The sequence below is a fragment of the Lutra lutra genome, chromosome X (genome assembly GCF_902655055.1).
Source record: "Lutra lutra chromosome X, mLutLut1.2, whole genome shotgun sequence".
Classification (NCBI taxonomy): Eukaryota; Metazoa; Chordata; class Mammalia; order Carnivora; family Mustelidae; genus Lutra; species Lutra lutra.
In genome coordinates, this window is record NC_062296.1 from 899,239 (window position 1) to 914,180 (window position 14,942).

At 46.4% G+C, this 14,942-nt stretch overlaps 1 protein-coding gene across 6 annotated transcripts in view; it reads left to right on the forward strand.

Moving 5' to 3' along the window:
• Positions 1-14,942, forward strand: part of GAB3 (GRB2 associated binding protein 3) — a 75,888-nt gene that overhangs the window by 14,265 nt on the left and 46,681 nt on the right. The window lies entirely within an intron of this gene.

Sequence of the window (14,942 nt, forward strand, 5' to 3'; positions counted from 1 at the left end):
TCTCTGCTCAGCGGGGAGCCTGCTTCCCCCCCACCGCCGGCTCTGCCTGCCTCTCTGCCTACTTGTGATCTCTGCCTGTCAAATAAATAAATAAAATCTTAAAAAAAAAAAAACGGAAACCCTTTGTGTTTCTTTTCTGAATTTAATCAACTCTTGTATTATTATTTTATTTCTTCTTGGTGTTTATTAATTTCTGTTCTTAGCTTTTTGCATTTGGGTGACCTCAGCCTCTGGCTTGTGTTGAGAGGACACATTGAAAGTTTCAGATTTACATAGTCATCATCACCTCGGTTGGTTTCATTTTTTTCAACTTTTGATTTCTCTAGCTCTGTTGGTATCTATATTAGTGTAAGATGAAGGTATGACTTTATTTGACAAACTTAATCAACTTATCCAACACCATTTGTTGAGTAGCCTTTCCTCTATACATACCTTCCTTTTTTTAAAAAAAGTAAGCTCTCCACCCAGCATGGGGCTTGAACTCAAGACCCTGAGATCAAGAGTTACACGTTCCACAGACTGAGCCAGCCAGGCACCCCTGTACATTCTTCTCTTTTTGTTGCCAGAGTGTATTTTTTTTTAAAGATTTTATTTATTTATCTGACAGAGAGAAATCACAAGTAAGCAGAGAGGCAGGCAGAGAGAGAGGAGGAAGCAGGCTCCCTGCCGAGCAGAAAGCCCGACGCGGGGCTCGAACCCAGGACCTGGGATCATGACCTGAGCCGAAGGCAGCGGCTTAACCCACTGAGCCACCCAGGTGCCCCCAGAGAGTGTATTTTTAAGGAATATATGCACTTGATATAAAATCAATGCATGTTCAAGTGAGTTTCCCTCCTTCCTCTTTGTGCCAGCCCCTTGGTTTCCCCGCCAGCTTCTTCCTTGCAGAAGTATATTCCGCGTGTGTACAAGTGTATTTGGGGCATAGATGGCTGCGCACTATACTCGCCCTTTGCTAGCGGTGTATACTGGGGATTGTTCGCTTTCAGCACATACAGACATCTCTCATTGTTTTTGACGGTTTCGCAGTCCACTGTGTGGAGGTACCATGACAGACTTTTTCTTGTTTGTAGACTCCGTGCTACTGCATTACAGAGCTGCAGTGAGTATCTTTGTACATCGGTCTTTGTGGTTATGTGCAATTATGCTTGTGAAGAAAACTCTTAGAAGTGGAATTGCTGAGTCAAAGCGTATGTGACTATAGAATGCCAGTAGACAGCAAATGCTGGTCTGTGTCAGTTTCCCCTCCCAGTACTGGCGCACGAGAGTGCTTGTCGCCCTGTAGCCCCTCCAGCGGAGTGTGTTATGAAATGTTTGGATCTTTGCAAAGTCAATAGCTGATAAATGGTGTCGTGTTTTAATTTATCAGTGAGATTGAGCAATTGAGATTGTGTAAAAGCTCTGTATATTCCTGTGCCTATAATGTAAGGGGCAGTTTTGCTCGGTTGATCTTCCTGTCTTCCTTACGCTTTTGTCTTGGCTTTTAAGCTGCTATTGAATAGGTAATAATATGTTTACATGTTTCAAAAGTGAAAAGTATATTTAAAATATACATTGAGAAACCTCATCTGCACCTCTGTCTTCATCCATCTAGATCACCCTTATCCTGGAAGTAAACATTTTTAGTAGTTTTTTCCTTCATCCTCCCAGTATTTTTCTTTTCTTAAGATTCTTTAATTTTTATTTTTTTAAAGATGTTATTTATTTATTTGATAGAGACAGTGGGAGAGGGAGAAGCAGGCATTCCGCTGAGCAGGGAGCCCAATGCAGGGCTCCATCCCAGGATCCTGGGATCATGACCTGAGCTGAAGGCAGATGCTTAATGACTGAACCACCCAGTCTCCCCTAAAAAGATTTTCCTATTTATTTGAGAGAGAGAGTACGAGTGTGAGCAGGAGTTGGGGGGCGGAGGGAGGGGGAGAGTCTCAGACAGATGCCCTGCTAGCAGCAGAGCCCACGTGGGGTTTGATCTCACACCCCTGAGATCCCAATCTGAGCTGAAACCCAGAGATGGATGCTCAACCAACTGAGCCCCCCAGGCACCCCCTTCCAGTATTTCTTTATATAAATACAAGAAAATGTGCATTTGCTTTGTTAGTTTTCCCTTTTTTACACAAAGGTAGCTTACTCTCTATACCACTGTGCATCATGGTCTGTTGGTTCCAGAATGCGCGCAGATGGCCAACGGACACGCGAGAACGTGCTCGACAGTACTGACCACCAAGGAGATTCAAATCAAAACCACAGCGTGAGGTCACTTCATACCTGTCAGGATGGTCAGTACCCAAAAGATAAGTGACAGTAAGTGCTGGCCAGGATGTGGAGAAAGGGAGCCATTTTGCACTGTTGGTGGGAATGCAAGCTGGTGCGACCACCATGGAAAACAGCGTGGAGGGGCCTCGAAAGTTGAAAACAGAGCTACCCTAGGACCCAGCAATTTTACCTCTGGGAATATATCCGAAGGAAATAAAAACATTAACTCGAAAAGGTATTTGCACGCCCACATTGATTGCAGCATTACTTGGAGTAGCCAAGACATGGGAACAACCTACATGTCTGTTGGTGGATGAGAGATGAAGAAACTGTAGGGCGCCTGGGTGGCTCAGTGGGTTAAAGCCTCTGCCTTTGGCTCAGGTCATGATCCCGGGGTCCTGGGATCAAGCCCCACATCGGGCTCTTTGCTCAGCGGGGAGCCTGCTTCCCTTCCTCTCTCTGCCTGCCTCTCTGCCTACTTGTGATCTGTCAAATGAATAGATAAAATCTTTAAAAAATATATTTTAAAAAAGATGAAGAAGCTGCGGTGTGTGTGCACAGTGGAATATTACGCAGCCACAGTGAGGGAAATCCTGCTGTTTGCAACAACGTGCACCAACCTTGAAGGCATTTTGCAAAACGAAGTGAGGCAGGGTAAGATAGATACCGGCTGATCTCACTTGTGTGGGGAATCTAAAAACAAAAGCAAAACAGAAAGCCTTGAATTCATACACACAGAGGACAGATGGGTGGTTGCTAGAGGCTCGGGGTAGGGTGGGGAAAATGTGTGAAGGTAGTCAGAAGATATACATTTCTAGTTATAAAATAAATTAGTTCTGAAGATGTACTGTACAGCATGGGGACTAGTTAGTGCTACTGAACTGTATGTTTGAACGTTGCTAAGATCTTAGAAGTTCTCAAAGTAATTTAAAGTTTTCTCCACATCAATGACCAGAGTTCTTCACTGTTTTTCTTTAACACTCTTGTAAAACTTTTATTGATTAAGTAATCTCTACTCACAATGTGGGGCTCGAGCTCATGACTGAGTATAATCCTCTGAGTATAATCGCTGTATAATCCTCTGTTTTGACCAGTTCCTTATTTTCCACATCTGGGTGGTTTTCACTCTGACTGCAACTATTGCCACAACTAATAAAGTTTTGTGTATGTGACATTTTGTACTTGTATATTTGTACAGGTATATTGGTATGATTCCCAGAACTGGGATCGCTGGGTCAGTGAATCTATAAGTTTAGTAAATATTACCACATATCCCATTTTGCATTCCTACTTGCAAAGTAAAATAGGGCCTTGCCGAAAGAATATGTTGTCAAACTGTGGGACTTTTGCCATCTCACAGGTAAAAAATTGTTTTTCTGTGTAGTTTTCATTTGCAGTTCTTTGATTCAGAGGGAGGCTGATGTTTGTTCATTTTCTTGTGACGGATGTGCTCTTCCTCCACCATTGGTCTTTTAGTGTCAATTTCTGGGAGCTGAGAAGTCCTTTGTGAGAAAAGCTGTTACAGTTTTCCCCAGTTTGCCATTTGTATTTTGTGTGTACATGTGTGCAAAAAAAAAATTATATCTAGTAAAATGTGTCGATATTTTCTATACCATCATCCCAACATGACTTATTAAACAGTTTATCTGTGCCGCCTGGGTGGCTCAGATGGTTAAGCGTCTGCCTTTGGCTTGGGTCATGATCTCGGGGTCCTGGGATGGAGTCCCGTGTCAGGCTCCCAGCTCAGTGGGGAGTCTGCTTCTCCCTCTCCCTCTGCCTCCCCCTGCTCGTGCTTTCTCTCTCTCAAATGAATAAACAGAATGTTTAAAAAAAAAAAAGTTCGTCTGGGGCACCTTGGTGGCTTAGTCAGTTAAGTGTCTGCCTTCTGCTCAGGTCATGATCCTGGAGTTCTGGAATCAAGCCCCATGTCTGGCTCCCTGCTCTGCAGGGAGTCTGCTTCTCCTTCTGACCTTTCCCCTCTCGTGCTCGCTCTCTCTCTCTCTCTGTCTCTCACTTTCTCAAATAAATAAATAAAAATAAAATCTTAGAAAAAAAAAGTCATCTGTACCCCCACTGATTCTAGATACTGCCCTTCCTCATCATAGATGACATTCCAGTCTTTATTTCTGGGTTTTCTGTTCTCTTCCATCGGCCTGTTCGTGAGCCACTGTTACACCATTAAGTACTGCTTGTCCCTCTATTCTTCTTTAGAGTTTTCCTGGTTTGTTTTTTATTTCTGTTTTCGCATGTGAACTATAGAATCAACTCGCTTAGTTTCAAAAGAAAACCAGTTAGTATTGGGGCAGGGGTTATGTTAGATTTCTAAATTAACTTCTTTTAAAAGATTTATTTATTTGAGAGAGAGAGAGCACGCACATGGGCGGGGAAGGACAGAGGGAGCGAATCTTCAGGCAGACTCCACATTGAGTCCAGAGCCCAGCTCGGGGCTTGATCTCACAATCCCTGAGATCACGATCTCAACCAGAAACCAGAAATCAGAGTCTCAACTGACTGGGCTACCCAGGTGCCCCTAAATTAACTTTTTAAGGCTGAATGATATTCTATGGAATATGTATGGATATTAGCACATTTTCTTTATTTATCCTTTGATGAACACTTAGATTGTTGTAATATCTTGGCTATTGTGAATATGCTGTAATGAATGCGGGAGCACAGATCTGAGACACTGAGTTCAGTTCTCCCGAGTATGTATGCCGAAGTGGGTATGAAGTTTCAGTTATGCAAGATGTGTGAGTTCTAGAGACCTGCTGTACAGCCTAACACCTATAGTGAACAAGCCAGTATTGCACACTCGAAAATTTGTTGTGTGGGTCATCTGTAATAAGTGTTTTTACCACACACAGAGACACAAGGAAACTTCTGAAGTAACAGAAGACACACATGGGTGTGTCTGTTACCTTGGTTGTGCTGATGGTTTCATGGGTGTCTGCATCTGTTCAAATTCACGTTAATTATGTGGAGTTCTGTGTATGTCACTTCTATTTCAATAAAGCTACCTTGTTTGTTTTTTAAAGGCAATGGTTTTGAGGCTAGGAGAATTTTTTTTCATGCTAGTAACATTCCACTGAGTCCTGTATTATTGTTTTTCTCATCAAAAATCATTGTTAAATTAAAAAAATTTTCAGCATTGCTTGTGATCATATGAATTTTTTTTTATTGAATCTAGCAAAGCAATGAATCCTCCTAATAAATTATGTAATATTGAACCATCTTTATATATCTGAAATAAACAGGCTATTTTCCACTGGATTTTTGTATCAGTATTCATAAGTGAAATTGGTTTTTGGTTTTAAATTTGGCTTCATTATTTCTGTAAAATCATAGATTTTGACGAAAAGGTCATACTTGGTCCATACAAAAGTTTGGAAGCTTGTCAAATTCAAAAAAAAATGTTTTTTAAACAGGCTCCGTGCCCAGTGTGGGGCTTGAACTCATGAGCCCAGGAGCAAGAGTTAAATACTCTGTACATTGAGCCGGCCAGGCACCTCCTACTCTCGAATATTTTAAGTAGAGTTGGAATGAACAGCATTTTAAAATTTTGGCAGCATTTCCTTCTAAACTATATCTGGTGCTTTGTGTGTGTTTGAAGCTTTCTCCACTCTCCCTGTTTCTTCTGTGGATTTGTCTGTTTAGTCTGTATCCCCCCAAGTCAGTTTTGTAAATTGTACTTTTCTTGGATAGGTCTGTTTCATTCTGGCTATCAAATTCATCTATGTATAATTTTACAAAATGGTTCTTATATTATTAGGTTTATTTTTCCTATTTCCAGAGCTCTTTCTTCCTTGTCATTGTAAAGTTCTGCTCTCTCCCCTTTTCCCCTTTTGGTTAGATTAAGTTCATGGTTTTTCTAGTTCATTGATTTTCATTTTTTGCTGTGAACCAGCTTTTTGGTTATTCTACTTTTTAATTTTTCTAACTGTTTAATTACTCCTTTTCTATTGATTAATTTCTCCTTTTGGCTTGGTGTATTTTAGAGATGGGGAAATGCCATATAGACATCCCAGAGTTGTAATTTGCAGCAGAACCTGACCCTGACTCATTTAAGCAGAAGGAGAGCTTATTAAAATGATACTGGGTAGCTCATAGAAATGTTGAAAGGGCTGGAGAAGCAGCTTTGAGGTTAAACAGCCAGGAAAAAACAACCCAAACCACAACTCAGAACTGGTTTTGGTGAGAAATTGGCTGCCAGTGCTGCCGACCTGTTGACTATTATTGTCAAGGTCATTGCCATCCACACATTCAAGTAAAATGGTATGGAAAAGAGAGAGGAAAGAAAGAGAAAATTAGTAAAATGTGATAGCAAGGCAGAGCGTATGCATGGTTCCTGGAGTCCTTGATTCCTGTTTCCCTTTTGCTCAGGGATCTTCACCTGGTGAGGTACCCTGAACCTTTATTCCTGAGGAGTCTGCGTCCTTGGTGGTACACCACCAGTATATTTTGGGGGGTGGGAGCTTAGGGAACTCAGAATCCTCCAGATGCCCTTAGATGTTTCCATGCCAGTCGTCAAGTTCCCAGTCTCACCTGTTTATTTCTTTATTATTTATTTATAGTTATTTCTCCACCTGCCATGGGGCTTGAACTCATGACTCCAAGATTGAGTCACATGCTTCACCCACTGAGCCTGCCTAGCGCCACTGCCCACCCAGACTTTCCTAGAATAATTTGGCTATTAAATTAAATAATAAAAATTAAATAATAAATAATAAATTAAATAATATTAAACTGAGATTTGTCTTGAGCTACGTCAGCCTGTGGGTTAAGAGATAAGAGATTCTGTTCACACCGTCCTAGAAAGGCAGGTGTTTCTGTCGTGTTTTGGGCCAAGAGTTTAGGTCTTTGAGCTCATCATCCCTTTTCCTTCGTATCTGCAGCGCGTTTGGAAGCAGATGCCTCATGCTCTTTCCCGCTGTTCCATGGTATGGCGAGCGGAGCTCTGTCTCCCCACCCGACCTCCAGAAAGCCCTTCTCTTCAATGAGTGGAGTTCACGGCTGGTCGCTGGTTATTTAATGAGGCGGCTAAAAAGCTGTTGTGGGGTCTCCGCGGGGATGCACAGAAGGGGCGAGAGCGGGACATGTTGACGGTGACTGGTGACTTGAAGGCATAGCTGTGGCCATCTCATGAAATGCTGGCCGCGTGGTGACCAGTCATTTGTTTTGTGGACGCAGTGACAGGAAGCTGGTTACGTAACGTGCTTTGCAGATGATCATGTGGCTGAGTGGCCGGGGCTGGGGTTCCATCCCGCCGGACCTTGAAAGCCTGCAGAGCGCCCGCCCTGCCCTCTGCGCCTCCTTGGACCCAGGCCCCACCTGGCGGGTCTCGTCCACGGTTGCGGGGCGGGGGGGGGACGCCCCTTGTCCGGCCGTGGGAAGGGCGGCAGCTGGAGATGCCATCAGCTTTGTTCTGGCCGCAGCGCGGGTGACTCAGCCTGTGCTTCCTGTCGAGGGACTGTTTCCCTCTATGCTTTTCTCCCGTGTGTTCTTTTGCTTTCAGGCTTTCGTTTGTCCTTTATGTTTTTCTTTTTCTTTTTTTTTTTAAGATTTTATTTATTTATTTGACAAAGGGAGAGAGATCACAAGTAGGCAGAGAGGCAGGCAGAGAGAGAGAGAGAGAGGAGGAAGCAGGCTCCCCGCTGAGCAGAGAGCCCGATGCAGGACTCGATCCCAGGACCCTGGAATCATGACCTGAGCTGAAGGCAGCGGCTTAACCACTGAGCCACCCAGGTGCCCTCCTTTATGTTTTTCTAATTGAAGTGTCCTTTACGGACAACATTTGCACATGGTGAGATGCCACTCGAAGTTGAGGTACCGTGCATGGCCCTGCAAAGTTGCACATCTGTTTCTGCTGTGAGCAAACAGGTACTTTCTCAGCAGCTTTAAATGCGCGCCTCGCTCCTGTGAAATTTCACTTTTCTCTGCAATTGGTCTTCATGCTGGCCTGTGAGGACCTTTCTGGACTCTGATTTTGTCATCTAGGCCCTGGGAGAACAGACAAGAATTCGGGGCTGAGTCCTTGTAGCTGCCACGCTCAGGTTAGGGCACGCTGCGTTTGACATGACCTTGGGACATACAGCAGTCATTCGGGTAGCTTTGTGCAGAGCTCAGGGGTGGTCTCTGGGCTGCAGAAGTCATGGAGATGGACGAGATGATTCAAAGGGAACGCGATGAGTAAAAGGGGACGGGCTGTAGGGCGGAACTCCGCAAGGTCCCAGGGAAGTTCGGTGACATGAGAGCTGAGCACTCGAAGGACGCCACCAGCCAGCTCCCCCCCACCCCTCCCTCCTCCCGAGGCCCCAGCAGACGAGGACACAAGTCACAGTGGAGACCACCAGAGTGTGGCTTCCTGCTCTTTCTGCTGATGCTGATTCCCAGGAATTCTAAAGCTCTTGGGGAAGAAATGGGCAGGGAGGACAGGAGAAGTGTGGTGTGGAAAGACAAGAGACAGGAGATGCCAGTGGGAAGCAAAGGAGAGGGAAGCAGTCCGCGCCAGCACTGTGTCCCGGGCAGACACACAGCTGCCTGTAGATGCTCACAGTCAATAGCAAATGTGTGACTTTCTGAGAGACTTACGGAGTGAGTTGGTCACCCACTCAGTAGAACTCATGCCATCTGTACATGGAGTTCTTGTTCTTCCGTCAAGAGGGAAATCATTCCTGCTTGTCTGTTGTTTTCAGTTCATTTGTGTATTCTTGGAAAGATTTATTTATTCACTTGAGAGACAGACAGATGGCGCACACACATGCCAGTAGGGAGGGGACAGAGAGAGAGCCCTGTGAACGCGGAGCCCAGTGCGAGGCGCAATCCCACAACCCATGAGATCATGACTTGAGTTGAAACTAAGAGCTGGATGTTCAACTGACTGCACCACCCAGGCATCCCTTATTTACTTGTGTTTGAGTAATGTCTATACCGAAAATGGAGCCCAAACTCACAACCCGAGATCAAGGGTGGTGTCCTCTTTGGACCCAGCCAGCCAGGCGCCCCCAGTTGTCTCTGTGCATGTAGCAGTTGCACATGCTCATTGCCTCATGTGATGTCTTCATTAGGGATCCTAAATAGTGATGCTCTGTCTCTCATTCACTCTTAGAGACTTCATCAGTGGTCAGTTAATGTTACCAGTTAGTATCTTACAACCGCCCCTGTTAGGACTCATACCACAGACTGATACTGGAGGTTGTGCCTCTGTCCAGCCCCAGGGGCCCTCAGCTTCCTGCTTATGGGATCGCTCTTGTTGTAATAGAGACATTTTGGGTTGGACTGGAGAGAGCTTGAAGTGTCTGGGAATCTGCACAGCACACTCCTTACACCGGGAGCAGCGAGTGAGCTCAGCTGGGGTCCCGGCGAGTGAATCCGGGCACCTGCGCTCCAAGAGGATGGGAGGGCCTGGGGCCTCCAGCACGGCCTGCACCAGGGCCTTTAACTTTTCCTGAGACAGTAGAAGGAAGACTGGAGGGCTCTGAGTACAGAAATGACATGATTCCTCATGACCTGTAATGGGATCACCCGGACAGCTGCCCCAAGAGTAGATTGTAGGGGCAAGGGCTGCAACCAGAGAGTGAGTGAGAGGCGACTCTGGTGACCCAGGTGACAGGGAGGGGGCAGTGCAAGGGGGTGTATGCTGAAGGTAGAGCCAGCAGGCGGTTCGGATGGAGTGGTCTTCAGTGACAAGAAGAAAGCAGTCAAGAATTCCAGGGTGTTTTGGCCTCTAGCATTTGGACGGTGCAGTTGCCATGTACTGAGACTTGGAAGCCCATGGAAGGAACAGATTTGGGGACCCAAAGTGCCAGAAGGCTACATTATCGAGAGATGGCTTATGAAAAGCCATCTTGAAATTTTCTTGAAATTTTGCTTGTTTCAGATGTGGGAACTTTATACTTCATTTTTTAACAATCATGGATTGGGAAAGGCACCCAACTTATGTTAGACTGGATGTGCCCAGAGACCCTGTGTAAGGTGGCCCCAAAGCTAGGGCGGCCCCACACCTGCTGGCTCAGGAGCGGGGCAGGCCCGTGTTGGGGTGGAAATAGATCAAAGTCGGTTTCCTTCCCCTGCAGAGCGCCCTTGCCTGTCTGAGCCCCTGAGCAGATTTGCTCGCTGTTCTCTCCCCAAGTGCCTAGAGTGAGTGACATGAAGTCGGGGTCCCTACCCTTGCTGGTCGGAGCCCCATGCCTGACCATGCCCCATCTTCCTGTCAAAGGGAGCGTCTTGGGCCTGTCTCGTGGGTTACTTGTCTGACTCACTCGTGTCTGTGTGCACAGTGCTTGTTAGCAAAGCCTTTCACTGCAGACTTTCTTCTGTTCTGGGAACTCCGCTTAGTTTGCCTTCTTCACAGGTAAGAATTTTTCCTTGCTTCCCACAGAAAAAAATCCCTTGCCGTTGCGCACTGAAGGGCGGCAGCAGCGACATGCTTTGTGGCCCCTCCCGGTTGTTTCAGTTCATCTCCACCAGGTCCTGTTTCACAAGAAGCGAGTCTGTTAACACTGTGGCTTTCGGTGCTGGCAAGAAACCAGTGGTTTGGGGTCTTGGCCGTGAGAACCATGTAATTAGAAATTAAACTGATGTCGAAGTGGTCATTCAGCCTCACCCAAATTCCCACCCAGAATGAGAATTCTAACATTACCTTGACGAAATCAGAGAGCCTGCAGGATCATCCTGTTCTGTACCGTAAAGGTACTCTGAAAGGAGTAAAATGTGTTGTCAGGTTATTGCCTCCGAGACAGACGCCTGACTCAGGAAGTTTGTGTGTTTGAGTTCTTTCAGATTTGAGAGCACAGGTGACTTGCATACGGTTTAAACCAGTTGGGCACAGAAAAAGCCATAAACTTCCATAACCCTGACACCAAGTTAAGTCTAAGGAGATTCCGGTAGAAAGAAAGAAAATTATAGCTCAATCCCATGTACTACAGATAGGAGAAACTCATTGCAGACGTGTTATATTTAAACATAAGAAAATGACAAAATTTCTGGAAGAGAAGGTTGTAGAATGTCAGTGTGATCTTGAGACAAAGCTTGTGTTTATTCCACTCCCCATTCAGTCAGTTCATCTCCTAAATGTTGCCGAGCACTATTTTAGGCCTAAGGTACTTCAAAAACAATATAAACTTCCAAGGCAGATGACAAACTGTGAAACATTTTTGTATCATGTGTGACAAAGAGTTCATATCCTTTACCTCCATTAAAAACCTTTTCAATCATTAGCAAAAGATCAGCATCCCAGTAGAAAAATGGGCAAAGTATACGAAGAGCTGTTTACAGAGGGACAAACAGACAGACATGACACATAAGAAATGACATGCAACCTCATTACCCAAATCTAAACAACCAGATACTCGTTTGCTTTGATCTGTGCGACTACAACCACCTTAAAAGAGGTTTCTGAGAAAGCTGGCAGAAAGAAGGAACATATTTCTGAGTACATGTTTGCGCATGAAGCTCATTGAAAAGAATGAAAAGAACCCAAAATAGAAACGGAAGACCCACCAAGTCCTGGAAAGACCCTAGGTCACTTGTACCTCTCCTCACCCCCTTTAGAGGGCACAGTTTCGACAAAATAGGAAAGTGATTTCTCAAAGATTCCAGTGAAAAATCCTTAACTCGGTCCATTCCGGACCCTCGGAAGTCACAAGTGCAGCAGGACGGTGATGGGAAGAGGTGGCTCTAAGGCGAGCGGAGATGGGGAGGCCGAGGCGGGGACAGTACCACGATGACGCCGAGGTGGAAGCGAGTCTGGACCCGTCCCCAGCAGTTCTGAACCCTGACTTGCACCTCGGTCAGCGGCGAGGAGGCCAAGGGGCTTTGCCTTAACTGTGAACAGTAAAGGGTTCCTCCTCGCACCGGATGGACGTGTCTTGAGCCAAGCAAGTGATGAGACCGACTTGGAACCGAGGATGCTCTTTCGCTCTCCAGGGCAGGTCTACGGGCTGGCCCTTGGGGTCTTCACTCCCCCCGGGCCGGCGGTGGCTTGGCCAAACACGGGCGCCCTGCGGTCCCCGGGGCGGGGCGGCTGCTGCTGGTTGGCGGTGAGCGCCGGCCTGAGGCGGCAGGCCGTGGAGGCCGCTTGCTCTGCTCAGAAGAGAGTTCCTTCTTGTCAGAAGAGCTGTTGCTGACGGCTGGGTGCTGCCACCATCCAAGCGGGACACTTCGAGGATGGCTCCCTCCTTCTCCTGCTCCCTTTCCTCGCTTTCCTTCCCTTCCACCTGCCCACAGCCCAGGCGGACGCGAGACGCGCGCGTGTCCTGCAGGATGTCTCTGGTTTCTGGGAATTCATGCATGGCCCTGTCTGCCGTGTGCTTGTGAAGCCTTTCTGGCTGCCAGGGTTAGGAAAATGTCTGCCTCTGTGTTTTCAATACCGTTCTCATTTCCTCTTTATTTTTTTATTTGTTTTTAAAAAGATCGTATTTATTTGTCAGAAAGAGAGAGGGAGGCAGGTGGAGAGAGAAGCAGGCTCCCTGCCACACAGGGAGCCCGATGCGGGGCTCGATCCCGGGACCCCGGGATCATGACCTGACCCGAAGGCAGCTGCTTCACTGACGGAGCCACCCAGGTGCCCCTCGAATTTCCATTTAAAATGTGAGTCTTCAGTCTGGGCAGAACGGACTTTGACACGATGTGCAGTGAAACAGAGATGCAGCAGTTTATGCAGCAGGGCTGGGCTCACTGAGCTCCCTCTAGGTGCACACACTGCTGGGGCATTTTAAAAAGATAATTCTCAGGACGCCGGGGTGGCTCAGTTGGTTGGACGACTGCCTTCGGCTCAGGTCATGATCCTGGAGTCCCGGGATCGAGTCCCACATCAGGCTCCCAGCTCCATGGGGAGTCTGCTTTTCCCTCTGACCTCCTCTCTCACGCTCTCTCACTCTGCCTCTCTCTCTCTCTCTCAAATAAATAAATAAAATCTTTTAAAAGATTATTTTCAGCTTTAAACCTCAGATACCTTACATCTAATAACCCAAGAGACCCGGTTTTTCAAATTCCTGTATTTGAGGAAAACAAGAAAATCTCTTGGTAGACTGAGCTCATTTTTATAAAATGGCCCTGTACTTTCTCCTCTCCTAGACTCTGTAAGCCAAATGCACACTCTCCCACAACCCCCATGCCAGCTCTCCTCCCTGCTCTCGTCTTCGGGGAACACTTCACGCCATCCTCATGCAGGCCAGTCTGCTCGGTGAGCACTCGCCTCCCTTCTTCCTGACTCACTCTCGGGGTGTCCTAAGCTCTTTGACCTCATGCTGCAGTCGTGGAGAGCAGCTTCCGGTCTCAGTGAAGCACACTGTTAAGACCTGGGCTCCTGAGGTAGGTGTTCGGGGTTCAAAGACCGCTTCTGCCACGTGTTAGCTCGTGCACCTCAGCTTCCCCATATGTATGACGAATGTGTACCTCACAGCATCCAAGCGAAGGTTGAATGATTTAATGCAGTCCATCCAAAGCACTGAGTATGGTTCCTGGGACATCTGTGTGAACTATTACTGCTGTATATTGGGCAAAATCTGTCTGACTTAAGGTCTTCGTCTTGCTCTGGTACTGATGTCATCTCATTGTTAGTGGGCTCTTTTGGAGACAGTCCCAGGAGCCATCGTAGCTGTGCACTCACCATGAGCAGTGGGGAATGTCCCTAGAGGACACACAGCCATGTACATGAAAGTCCTGTTTTATCATTTTTTTAATTGTAGTAAAATATACACAATGTGATGTTGGTTATTTTAATCATTTGTAAGTATAAAGGTCAGTGGCATTAAAGACATTAATGGGGCACCTGGGTGGCTCAGTCAGTTAAGCGTGGAATCCCTGATTTCTGCTTAAGTCGTGATCTCCCAGTTGAGAGATCGAGCCCCGAGTCAGGCTCCATGCTCAGCAGGGAGTTTGCTTGCAGATTGTCTCTCTCCTTCTCCCCCTGCCCCTCCCGCTGCTCTTGTGCTTGCTCTCTCTTTGTGTAAAATAAGTATATAATTCTTAAAAAATACATAAATACATTCATAATGTTGTGTAACCATCACCATTATCTGTACCCAGCACTTCGGGATCAGGATGATTTTTAAAAGTTTATTCTCCTCCGTTCATGCCTTAAAAGATTTCCCCACCAGCCAGTTCAGTTGTCAAGTTGTCACCTCAAATGTTCCTTTAGACTTGATCGCCTCCTTTGTATTTCGGTTCTACCTCAGCCTCTTAATCTATCACAGAAACTAATGACTAATTTCAAATAGCTGTTTGTTCCGGAGTTGGTTTGGGCCCATTGTTCCCACCCATCATTCTGCATCCTGAGCCTGATACCTAATGGACTGGTGACCTTCCCAGGTTCACACACCTGCAAAGTTGATTAGCTGGTCTTAATGACTGCTTAGAATCTGCCATGTAAAAATTAATGAGAAACTAGGCAGGACACTCAGTGGCGCTCCGACTGACAATGCATGAGGAAGGTCAAGTCCATGTCATGTAGTGTGGCACACTTATCTCTGCTGAACATTCCTCCTCGGGATTCCTCCTTCCAAGGCCCACCACACTGCAGAGATACGGGACTTTTCTGCATCTGTTGACAGCCGTGGAAGCTGATCCTGTGGGCCAGGCCATCTCCAGGACAATCACAGGAAGTTATTCCATGCCTGAGACAAGTCCTAGCTCTATCTGGCAGCGAACAGAAGGTTACAGGCCATCAGGCTGAAGGGTCACCAGTAATCCCA